General features: G+C 40.6%; 1 long non-coding RNA gene and 1 other non-coding gene across 2 annotated transcripts; both read left to right on the top strand.

The window, feature by feature from the left end:
* The first annotated feature begins 8,268 nt into the window (after positions 1–8,268).
* Positions 8,269–8,350, top strand: Trnas-cga. The gene has a single exon. It is a non-coding gene; the product is annotated as a tRNA-Ser (tRNA).
* A 3,046-nt stretch (positions 8,351–11,396) lies between these two features.
* Positions 11,397–11,905, top strand: LOC124717385. Its single transcript, XR_007005748.1, has 3 exons — positions 11,397–11,421; positions 11,495–11,753; positions 11,866–11,905. It is a non-coding gene; the product is annotated as an uncharacterized LOC124717385 (long non-coding RNA).
* Positions 11,906–13,399: the final 1,494 nt, after the last annotated feature.

Here is a 13,399-nt window from a genome sequence, read left to right as displayed (position 1 = left end):
AAATTGGCCTGCCAGTCTCGGTGATCTACATCTACATCTACATGATTACTCTGCAATTCACATTTAAGTGCTTGGCAGAGGGTTCATCAAACCACAATCATACTATCTCTCTACCATTTCACTCCCGAACAGCGCGCGGGAAAAACGAACACCTAAACCTTTCTGTTCGAGCTCTGATTTCTCTTATTTTATTTTGATGATCATTCCTACCTATGTAGGTTGGGCTCAACAAAATATGTTCGCATTTGGAAGGGAAAGTTGGTGACTGAAATTTCGTAAATAGATCTTGCCGTGACGATAAACGTCTTTGCTTTAATGACTTCCATCCCAACTCGCGTATCATATCTGCCACACTCTCTCTCCTATTACGCGATAATACAAAACGAGCTGCCCTTTTTTGTACCCTTTCAATGTCCTCCGTCAATCCGACCTGGTAAGGATCCCACACCGCGCAGCAATATTCTAACAGAGGGCGAATGAGTGTAGTGTAAGCTGTCTCTTTAGTGGACTTGTTGCATCGTCTAAGTGTCCTGCCAATGAAACGCAACCTTTGGCTCGCCTTCCCTACGATATTATCTATGTGGTCTTTCCAACTGAAGTTGTTCGCAATTTTAACACCCAGGGTATACCTCTCTACAATCGCATTCCACCTTGTACACGCCTGCAGCGTGTAATGCATCCATCTTGTCCTTATTGGAGCGTAGCACGTCCTGGAGCCTGTGACCACTATAGAAGACAGGCTCCACCCCAACCTGGTGAAGGTGTTTGCCTGTTTGGTCAGTAACATTTTTCACATAAGGTAAGCGCACTGTTGGCTGCACTTTGTCTATTTCTTGCTTACTTGTGTTCATCGACAAGGCTGTGTGGATCGACTTATGGCTGTAGCCATTGGCTAGAAACATTGTGTGTAGCCTTTTAAGCTCAGGTGTTATGTTTTGAGCATCACTTAGGTGCTGTGCACATATTGCCAAAGTACGGATGACCGAGTTGTTCTGTGCTGGGTGGTGGTGGGATTGGGCGTACAGATTTCTGTCTGCATGTGTAGGCTTGCAATATAGTCTGTGCCCCAGTGTGCCCTCTGTTGTCCTGTATACTTTGCATCCTTCAGGTGCATGTCCCGCCAGACATATGTGAGCTGGTTGAGGTGTGCCTGACTTTAACGTACTTCAAATGGCAAGGAAACTACTATGAGCAGACAGAGGGCATAGCAATGGGGTGTCCCCTATCTCCGCTGTCAGCCAACCTATTCATGGAAGCCTTGGAAGCAACAGCCCTTGGTTCAACTTCTTTATGCCCACGTTGCTGGTTCAGATACGTTGACAACACATTCGCTATACAGCCTCATGGTGAAATGGAGCTACACAAGTTTCACGAATATTTGGACAACATACACTAGAAGATACAGTTCACGCTTGAAGTACGCAGGAATGGTGCAATTCCATTTCTAGATGTCGAAGTATACAGGACAATGGAGGGCACACTGGGGCACAGAGTATATAGCACGCCGACACACAGAGCCAAGTATCTGCACGCCCAATCCTACTACCACCCAGAGCAGAAGAACTCAGTCATCTGTTCTTTGGCAATCTGTGCGCAGCGCCTAAGTGATGCTCAAAACATAACACCTGAGCTAAAAAGGCTACGCACAATGTTTCTAGCCAACGTCTACAGCCATAAGGCGATCCGCACAGCCTTGTCGATGAACACAAGTAAGCAAGAAATAGACAAACTGCAGCCAATAGTGCACTTGCCTTACATGGAAAATATTACTGACGGAATAGGCAGACATCTTTGCCAGATTGGGGTGCAGCCTGTCTTCTATAATGGTTGCAGGATCCAGGACATGCTAGGCTCCACTAAGGGCAAGGTGGATGCATTACACACTGCAGGCGTGTACAAGGTGGAATGTGAATGTGGAGAGGCGTACATCGGCGACACTGCCAGGCCAATACCAACGCGCATTCGGGAACACGAGCGCTATATTCATCTAGGGCAACAAACAAATCTGCAGTGGCAGAACATCAGCAAGACTGCGGAAAAGAAATAAAATTCAGCAAAGCCTGTGTGTTGGCCAAGCAGCTAATTATGATGAAACACAAAATCAGAGAGGCCACTGAAATACTTAAACACCCTAATAACATGAATAGAGAGGATGGACTCGGCTTGCCCCATTTTGGCTGCCAGCAATCAGAGCCCTGTTTCAGGGTCTTCATCATTACAGTGTCATAACCAATGTTTTATTTATTTATTTGGTTCAGTAAATCATTTCAATACATTTTTGTACATAACACAATATATAGTTACAGTAGTTTATAAAGGAGACTAGATGTTCAACACAATCCAAGTAAATAATACAATAAAGTGACATAATACATAAAGATATAATTAAAAATATTTGGTAAATAAGATTTACTTATTATGATGCTCCAGAAATCCAGAGACAGAATAGAAGCACTGGTTAACTTGTTTCAACTTTACTTTAAATGTAGTTAATGTCAGTATGCATTTTGAGAAAGAAGGCATATGGTTATATAACAGCTCCACTATGATCTGCTCCTTTGTTGCATGAATTTGTATTTATTACGCTTAGGAACCATGGACCATGGACCTCGCCGTTGGTGGGGAGGCTTGCGTGCCTCAGCGATACAGATGGCCGTACCGTAGGTACAACCACAACGGAGGGGTATCTGTTGAGAGGCCAGACTAACGTGTGGTTCCTGAAGAGGGGCAGCAGCCTTTTCAGTAGTTGCAAGGGCAACAGTCTGGATGATTGACTGATCTGGCCTTGTAACAATAACCAAAACGGCCTTGCTGTGCTGGTACTGCGAACGGCTGAAAGCAAGGGGAAACTACGGCCGTAATTTTTTCCCGAGGGCATGCAGCTTTACTGTATGATTAAATGATGATGACGTCCTCTTGGGTAAAATATTCCGGAGGTAAAATAGTCCCCCATTCGGATCTCCGGGCGGGGACTACTCAAGAGGATGTCGTTATCAGGAGAAAGAAAACTGGCGTTCTACGGATCGGAGCGTGGAATGTCAGATCACTTAATCGGACAGGTAGGTTAGAAAATTTTAAAAGGGAAATGGATAGGTTAAAGTTAGATATAGTGGGAATTAGTGAAGTTCGGTGGCAGGAGGGACAAGACTTCTGGTCAGGTGAATACAGGATTATAAACACAAAATCAAATAGGGGTAATGCAGGAGTAGGTTTAATAATGAATAGGAAAATAGGAATGCGGGCAAGCTACTACAAACAGCATAGTGAACGCATTATTGTGGCCAAGATAGATACGAAGCCCACACCTACTACAGTGGTACAAGTTTATATGCCAACTACCTCTGTAGATGACGAAGAAATTGAAGAAATGTATGATGAAATAAAAGAAATTATTCAGATAGTGAAGGGTGATGAAAATTTAATAGTCATGGGTGACTGGAATTCGGTAGTAGGCAAAGGGAGAGAAGGAAACGTAGTAGGTGAATATGGATTGGGGGGAAGAAATGAAAGAGGAAGTCGCCTGGTAGAATTTTGCACAGAGCACAACTTAATCATAGCTAACACTTGGTTTAAGAATCATGATAGAAGGTTGTATACATGGAAGAACCCTTGAGATACTAAAAGGTATCAGATAGATTATATAATGGTAAGACAGAGATTTAGGAACCAGGTTTTAAATTGTAAGACATTTGCAGAGGCAGATGCGGACTCTGACCACAATCTATTGGTTATGACCTGTAGATTAAAACTGAAGAGACTGCAAAAAGGTGGGAATTTAAGGAGATGGGACCTGGATATACTGACTGAACCAGAGGTTGTACAGAGTTTCAGGGAGAGCATAAGGGAACAATTGACAGGAATGGGGGAAAAAAATACAGTAGAAGAAGAATGGGTAGCTTTGAGGGATGAAGTAGTGAAGGCAGCAGAGGACATAGTAGGTAAAAAGATGAGGGCTAGTAGAAATCCTTGGGTAACAGAAGAAATATTGAATTTAACTGATGTAAGGAGAAAATATAAAAATGCAGTAAATGAAGCAGTCAAAAAGGAATACAAACGTCTCAAAAATGAGATCGACAGGAAATGCAAAATGGCTAAGCAGGGATGGCTAGAGGACAAATGTAAGGATGCAGAGGCTTATCTCACTAGGGGTAAGATAGATACTGCCTACAGGAAAATTAAAGAGAACTTTGGAGATAAGAGAACCACTTGTATGAACATCAAGAGCTCAGATGGAAACCCAGTTCTAAGCAAAGAAGGGAAAGCAGAAAGGTGGAAGGAGTATATAGAGGGTCTATACAAGGGCGATGTACTTGAGGACAATATTATGGAAATGGAAGAGGATGTAGATGAAGATGAAATGGGATATATGATACTGCGTGAAGAGTTTGACAGAGCACTGAAAGACCTCGGTCGAAACAAGGCCCCCGTAGTAGACAACATTCCATTGGAACTACTGACGGCCTTGAGAGAGCCAGTCCTGACAAAACTCTACCATCTGGTGAGCAAGATGTATGAAACAGGCGAAATACCCTCAGACTTCAAGAAGAATATAATAATTCCAATCCCAAAGAAAGCAGGTGTTGACAGATGTGAAAATTACCGAGCAATCAGTTTAATAAGTCACAGCTGCAAAATACTAACACGAATTCTTTACAGACGAATGGAAAAACTAGTAGAAGCCGACCTTGGGGAAGATCAGTTTGGATTCCGTAGAAATACTGGAACATGTGAGGCAATACTGACCTTACGACTTATCTTAGAAGAAAGATTAAGGAAAGGCAAACCTACGTTTCTAGCATTTGTAGTCTTAGAGAAAGTTTTTGACAATGTTGACTGGAATACTCTCTTTCAAATTCTGAAGGTGGCAGGGGTAAAATACAGGGAGCGAAGGGCTATTTACAATTTGTACAGAAACCAGATGGCAGTTATAAGAGTCGAGGGACATGAAAGGGAAGCAGTTGTTGGGAAGGGAGTAAGACAGGGTTGTAGCCTCTCCCCGATGTTATTCAATCTGTATATTGAGCAAGCAGTAAAGGAAACAAAAGAAAAATTCGGAGTAGGTATTAAAATCCATGGAGAAGAAATAAAAACTTTGAGGTTCGCCGATGACATTGTAATTCTGTCAGAGACAGCAAAGGACTTGGAAGAGCAGTTGAATGGAATGGATACCATCTTGAAAGGAGGATATAAGATGAACATCAACAAAAGCAAAACGGGGATAATGGAATGTAGTCGAATTAAGTCGGGTGATGCTGAGGGAATTAGATTAGGAAATGAGACACTTAAAGTAGTAAAGGAGTTTTACTATTTGGGAAGCAAAATAACTGATGATGGTCGAAGTAGAGAGGATATAAAATGTAGACTGGCAATGGCAAGGAAAGCGTTTCTGATGAAGAGAAATTTGTTAACATCGAGTATAGATTTAAGTGTCAGGAAGTCGTTTCTGAAAGTATTTGTATGGAGTGTAGCCATGTATGGAAGTGAAACATGGACGATAAATAGTTTGGACAAGAAGAGAATAGAAGATTTTTCGAAATGTGGTGCTACAGAAGAATGCTGAAGATTAGATGGGTAGATCACATAACTAATGAGGAGGTTTTGAATAGGATTGGGGAGAAGGAAAGTTTGTGGCACAACTTGACCAGAAGAAGGGTTCAGTTGGTAGGACATGTTCTGAGGTATCAAGGGATCACCAATTTAGTACTGGAAGGCAGCGTGGAGGGTAAAAATCGTAGAGGGAGACCAAGAGATGAATACACTAAGCAGATTCAGAAGGATGTAGGTTGCAGTAGGTACTGGGAGATGAAGAAGCTTGCACAGGATAGAGTAGCATGGAGAGCTGCATCAAACCAGTCTCAGGAAAGAAGACCACAACAACAACAACAACGCTTAGGAGCAAGTTAAATTTCTGCCAAGTTTCATATGAATAAAAATCATAATTGTGGACACACCATTGAAGGTTATATAAATGATTAGAGATGAATTAGTGTTGTTTGTGTTTAGTACTGTCACTAGGCCTGGTGGGGTATATAACGGACACGAACAATCTGATGTGAGTGATCACTGTGGAAGACACGGAGTTGCCACCTGTTCAAGTGAAATAATGTTATCAGCACCCAAAAAGAGTTTGGAACAAGCCTCATTGTGGATCTCCATTTAGCCAGGTGATCAAGCCGTAATGATTTGCGGAGCCCTCCAATGCGACAGTGGCCAGTTGTCAGACTGCACAGGAACGTGAGGGTACGCGTACTCGTTGTCGAGGTTGCTGTCGACCACACCTGACCCCCACAGAGGGGAATCACTGTAGTGTGCACCGAGCCCATTGTAACCCCTTCACATCTGAATCTGCCATCTGAGAACAAGTAATGAACTCTGTGCAATATTCTGTGTCATTCCACACCACTGATTGGAGACGAGCAGCTCCTGGACAAGGAAGTTACCGACCCAAGGGTAGGCTGCTGTTAACACCACAGCACTGATACCTGTGTTTGGAGTGGAGCTGTGACTGGAAAAGACAGACTGCCAACAAATGACAATCATCAAGTTCACGACAAAGTGCAGTTTTGCATTACCTCCGACGAGTCGTCGGTGAGTAGGGTAGAGACTTGGGGAGATGTCCCATTCTCCCAGTGTCTTGCGGAGGCACAGTGGTGTCAAAGTGTGGGGAGCCATCAGGTGTAACTTCATATCATGGCTAGTAGTGATTGAGGGAAATGTGACAGCACAATTCTACATCACAGACATCCTCTATCATCATCACATATTACCCTTCGTGCGACCGTATAGTGGTGCCACTTTTCAACAGGACAATGGTCGTCCCCACGGGGCACGTGATGCTGATATACTCCCGTTGCCAGCAAGATCCCCTGATATAACATGTGTAAGACCACCTAAGATGTCAATTCCATCGCAGTGCCAGTATCCAGGATATGAAGGGCCAGTTACAGTACTTGTGGACCAGCTTGCCTCAAGAGAGGACGTAATAGCTTTATGACACCCTCCCAAACTGAACCAGTGCATATGTTCAGGCCGTAGAGGGTGACATCGTCGTAACAGGGCTCATACTGCCAAGTTCTTTTTAAACTTGGTGTCGCATATTACTTTGTACAAAATATGACCTCTTAAATATTTACTATACTTCTTCATTAACTATTGATCAAGGCACTGCATCACTCTGTTCCCTTAATGATCTATTTGGAATGTCAAAGTGTGGCCACATTATCATTTACTCATCCATCTTTAAGCATTTGCATGTAACTGATGCCAAATGAGGAATTTAAAACAGCTTTGATGATGGGCAACTAATACACGGTTACATATTTTAATATATTACATACAAATTGATTGATTATTAATAAATATTATATAATTATTAATAAATCAATAAATCACTTTATTCAGGTATATATAAAAAAGAAACAGGTCTCTAAGTATATTGTTTAAAGCAAGGGCTACCGGTAAAAGTTATTTTGATTTTTGGAATTCTAGACATGCACCTGATACACTTTTTCTGGGAAATAATTTCTAAACCCAGATGAATTATCCACTAAAAGAACGCCATTTTGATGGCAACAGAATAATGCGTTGTAGGAACTAAGCAACAGTATTTTACTAGCACAAGCATGTTGTGTTTACTCACAAGATAAATTACGCGTGATATGTTTACACATAGGCCCTTAGGCCTAAGGTACCGGTAGGCCTATACATTTCAAGTTAATTTCGAATCCAGACTTATGTCACTAAGTATTACCGATGTGTACTCAAGTATCGAAATTGGATAAACTGAAAATGGTATTTACAGTTTTTTTCGTGATGAATACGGTGTGAATATTATTTTCGGAAAGGGGTAAGCATCAAGTAGGTCTATGTAGAAAATTCAGTTTAGCTGCACAGCTCTGCTGTGAATGCTTATACGGCACTGATTCGGTACGACAGCAATACTTGACTTCCCGTAGCTTCTTTCTCGGGATGGACACTTACAGTATAGTACAAAAGCTGTCTGCCAAAAATGTTTCTGAATGGTGATAATAACTCGCTGGAAAATTTTATCGCGACATCTGAGTTGAGGGTTTTCCATCCGTTACATAACTAGGGCGCCTGTTCATCAATACAGCCGTTGTAGTAATTTTGTACAGTCTTTTACCAAAGCGTCCGATGAAATTACTAAGCATATTATTTTAGGCAAAATAATGATAACATTTTCCTTCTTACAAGAAATCAATTGTCTACACCATTTAATACACTTGACCAAGGCAACTACCTTCATCCGCTGCGGTGTCCGAGTGGTTAAGGAGTTGGACTCGAAATCCAATGGGCTTTGCCCGCACAGGTTCGAATCCTGTCCGCAGCGTAAAATTTTTTATTTTCTGCATATGTTGCTCGGCAGAAAAGTCTTCACGTGCGCTTCACAACAATATCAATTCAAGAAATACAACATCAGAAACTGCAACACAAAAGAACCATGAGTAATCACAAAAACTCTGAATGGGACGCTGTCTTTTAACATGATTATAAATTGCAAGTAGATATAACACAATACTTTCAAATCCGTGTACGTATTTTCCAGTACAAGCAACATTACCGTAAGCGAATGCCTTTAGTGTATAGGCTAAATAGTCAAAACATGGAAGGCTCTTACTTTCCTTATTTCACCTGTAAGCATTTGGACGACAGAATACTAACAGCAACTGCTTTTTGTCTCCGTGGAATTGGTTATTAACTCTATGTGGACCAGTAGTATGCATGAACCATACGACAGGTGTTACTTCCATGTCGAAAAAAATTAACCCAACATAAGCCGAAAGCTCAAACTACACACTTCAATAAACTGATGCCGCTCAATTCTGGCATGCATTAAAATAACTGCCTGATGCAGATGACCAGCTATTGTAATAAATGCAAATATTCAAACTGGTTATTTCTTCAATTTATTTATTTCCATCTCTAAGCGTTTAGATGGTAGTTATAATACTGAAAACGACCCCAGAACTCTATGGTCTTTCATATTTCTCGATAAAAGAAACTTCTTAATATTACATAAACATATTTCTTTGGAAAGATACGTACAGGATATACAGCAGGCTACTTCAGCGAAAGTACAGTACGGTTATATCTTTTGAATAGTTCTTTCAATTGCTTACGGGAATTTTTTGACACTGTATAACAATTCGTACAATGTGTTTAATTTTAAGCATTCCTGTTAAGAACTGGCAATGTAGCGCTGGCATCTCAATTGATAATGCTTTTTACGTGTATTAGAATATAAGGCTTATAATTTGTGTAATAATAATTTGTTTAATAATTATTACTTCTATAATCTATGTTGTTTAAACACTTGTACCTCATGTATCTGTTTATATATGATTTAGTTGGTAAGCCTCATGACCATTTAGAGATGGTTGTTACTGTAATAATCTGACACGTTGTACATCCTAGCGATACACTCGCATCAAGGATCTATGGAACAAGAAAATAATAAATGTTACCAGACCACCGCTGGTGAGTTCGAGTCCATTTCGTTCGCACGTTGCTCCCTTGCTGCCTGCCCAGAAACCTGCACAAGTGCACATTTACAGTCTACAGCAAAAGTAGTCAAACCCATCTTTTTAACAAACCTTCGGCCTTTGAGCTGCTGCAGCGTTGTTAACCCTTAATTCACGAGGGGTAGTCGTCTCTCGGGTTGCGCGAAAATTTTTGAACTCACTCTCCAAAAACAGTTCTGGCAGAATGCTTCCCTGCCCCGCCCCCCTACCTTCCTTATAATGTTTTGTTGTCGACACACATTATTGAGATGTGTTGTGGTCTCTTAGACCGCGACTCGTAAACGGCGTACTTGTTTTCTTCAGTAGAGTTCAAAATATACTCGCAGGAACATGTCAGTTGTAACGATCCTATGCTTGACGAAATTGTTTGTCGGTGGATGGATGAAGCTGTCAGTGATGTAGATGAAGAGATGCACGAAAACGACGATTTTACAATTGCCAGTGATCAAACTTTTGCTAGCGAACAGGGCGGCGATTCAGAGAAAGAACTTCAGTTGTGGTCATAGAGTAAATATCTCTGGAGTGAGCACTGCGTTCTGTGCATGTTGTCAACATTAAACCAGTATTGTCACGTGTTTTCGGGACTTCGCTGTGCGTGTGCGCTTTCTGCAGCGTTTGAAGTTTATAATATCAAGAGTTTTTGTTGTGTTTCACCGTTTGTTGATAGTGTAATAGCGAGGGTGAATTACTGTTGTTGCTACGGATGCAAAGAAAAATATGTGAAAGGAGGGATAGTAACTTTCATGGGTACATACCATGTAGCTCTAATTATAGTTATCATATTAGTAAGAGACACTGTGTATGTTTAAAAATTTCGAAACGCCTTATAATTAGGGCTTGATTCTGTAGACCTATTTTTCTACAATTTTATGACTATATAACAGATGTTACGGCTCGTACAAAAGCTTACAAACAATCGCTTTCTCTCGTAAATTTGCTAGTGGAACAGGAAAGGGAATGGATAGTTGTTTCAGTAAATACTATCCTCCATGCATTTATCAGTGACTTGTCGATTATGTATAGAGATTACTCAGTCTGCTATTTATTTAATAAACTGGGAGCAAGTACTTAAAATGCGTTAAGCAAGTACTTAAAATGCGTTAAATAAATACCTCAAAGTGCCACCAGTAAGAAAAATTGTGCTTTAGGTCGCAAAAATGAGAAAATAAATACGCAGAAATACAAGAAAAAAGGACGAATTAGCAGGGATATAATCGCTAATGTGTGGCAAATTCGGTGTTTTTCGGACACTTGCAAAAGTACTAGCGTACTGTCAAGTCGTTTTGCAGGACTATCACTGCAAAAATGTACTTCATGCTCTGTAATAGTATAAAGTGCCGTATCATACCGAAAACTACCAAAAATCGAACTATGACACCTATTGCAAAGAAGCAGAATGTAATATCGCTTGCCTTTAAAAGTTACGTAGCTGGTTTATTCCCGGTATCAAATGTATACTGTTAAAATGTCTGCGCAACATATATAAATAATCCACGACACGTACGAAAAGAATCCGTGTGTACTAGGGATGTACTGACATTCTAAATATACAGGGCGCTATACGGACAAACACACGACGTCCCGACATCACGTGACCAGGCAGGCAACGTGTGTTGACAACACAAAATCTGTTCTGCACATGTGTACAGGCGTCTAAAGCTAGCGAAATGAGGGATGCTCAACTACCGGACCTACCGATAGATGGCTCTACCAGCTGATTACTGTCATCTGTATTGCCCGCCATATTCGAAATTGGCAAGAAGTTCCTCTCGGTCTGTACGGTGTATAAGGAATTACGGATTATCAAAATGGTGATTTCTTGTTCCGCTTTCAATTGTACGAAGCGATGGAGTAAGGAGAGTGACTTACCATTTCACAGGTAATACGACTACCGATACAATACGATAAAAATACAGACCTAGTGCGTTTGCTAATTCGATGTTTTTGAACAGGTTTCCTCTAAAGCACCCAGAGCTACTAAAGACGTGGATTACTTCCGTGAAGCAGAAAGATTTTAATCCTACGTCTTGCAGTTTTCTTTGCGGAAACCGTTTGCGACAAGATGATTACGGAGTGAGCCCTGGAACGTGGAAGAAACGTTTCAAACCCGAAACAGTGCCATCAGTTTCCGACACATTTGATGCACCAAATAAACAGCCACGACGACAAGTTGTTAGGATTTTGAGTGACAACGATGATTCTACATTTGAGGTAGCTAATTACTTTCCTTGCTGTGTGTGCGCTTTTTACTTTTGTGAATTTATTTCGTACACTACATAGGTCTAAGCAATGTTGTAATACAGGTCCATATTTTTGTTTTTAGCGTTCTGTCATGGAATCCGTGCTCGATTTGCCCATTGCAGACGCTACTGATTGCGTGGAGAATGTTGTCAATGAGAATTCTTCCGTGGAAAGCATGTCCCACTTATCCAATGCAGAAGCTGCGAATTGTGTCGAAAACGTTAGTATAAGGATGTTTTCACACCCCCAACGTTTTCTTATAATATTTTTTCATCAAACCTTGAGTTATTTCAATCGTATATAACGAAATTATTTCCTTATTTAGAGTGCAGTTGGTTCTTCAGTAATTGATTGTGGTATACAGTCGAAAGTATAAATGGAAGACAAGGCGACCGAAACTTGCATTTTTTTTTCTCAGACATTGTGCACGAATTAAAACGTAAACTGAAGTGTGTCCGTGAAAAAATTCGAAGAAGAAAGTGTTTTCCGTGGATGACATCATAAGTTCATTGAAGGAGAAGGGGCATCTTCCTGAGAAGTTACATAACTTCCTCAATCATCAGAAAGGAACACAAGTGGAATTAGTGTGCAATTTAGTGAACAACTCTCTCTCATCAAAGGGTAATAGATACACTACAAATGTGAAAATGTTTGCGATGACTGTGTACTCTTATTCACCAGCAGCATATGAATACCTGAAAAAATTAATGCCTCTGCCCCATTGATTTCTAAATGGGTGGCAAGTGTAGACTGTGAAACTGGCTTCTTAAAAGATGTTTTCAAGTACAATGTAAGGGACCATTTCAGCGATTCATGTCTAATTGTAGACAGTGTGGCAATTAGGAAGCAAGTAGTTTGGGACCAAGGAACTAAGCAGTACACAGGTTTTTTAGACTTTGGTGGGGAAGTGCCTCAGTAAAAGAAGTAATAGAGCCATCTGAGGCTCTGGTTTTCATGCTTGTCTCTATTAAAGGCAAATTTAAATGCCTGATTGCATATTTCTTTATCAACGGTGTACAGGCAAATAATCAGGCCATACTGATAAAATCTGCTTTAGAGAGGCTGCATAGTTCTGGCATTATGGTTTGGTGTGTTACATGTGATGGCTATAAGGTAAATATAAGCACTTTACTTTCACTTGGCTGTACTTTAAATTTTTACAAGGGTGATTTTAAAAGCTACTTTCCTCATCCTGTGGAAAAATACAATGTTTAGTGTATCTTGGACATGTGCCATATGATTAAGTTTGCCAGAAATGCTCTAGCAGAAGTATCTGCTATTGAGTCTCCAACTGGCATTATTAGATGGCATTTCATTGAGCAATTGAACAAGGTACAACAAGAAGAAGGTATGACATTTGCCAACAAACTATCAGGACAACATATAAGTAGTGTAAATAGAAAAATGAATGTTTCATTAGCTGCACAGACTTTGAGTTCAAGTGTGGCAGATAGTATAGAGTTTTTGAGGAGGGTTTGTGATCCAAATTTTAAAGGAAGTGAAGCAACAGTAGAATTTTTGTATTATATTGATAGGATTTTTGGTATACTGAACTCTAGAAATCCATTAGGTAAAGGGTATAAGAGCCCCCCGAGACTTGACAACAAATCTTATTG

This window comes from Schistocerca piceifrons, chromosome 9 (assembly GCF_021461385.2).
Source record: "Schistocerca piceifrons isolate TAMUIC-IGC-003096 chromosome 9, iqSchPice1.1, whole genome shotgun sequence".
Taxonomy (NCBI): domain Eukaryota; kingdom Metazoa; phylum Arthropoda; class Insecta; order Orthoptera; family Acrididae; genus Schistocerca; species Schistocerca piceifrons.
The sequence above is the reverse complement of the archived record's forward strand: the minus strand, read 5'-3'. Positions and strand labels throughout refer to the sequence as shown.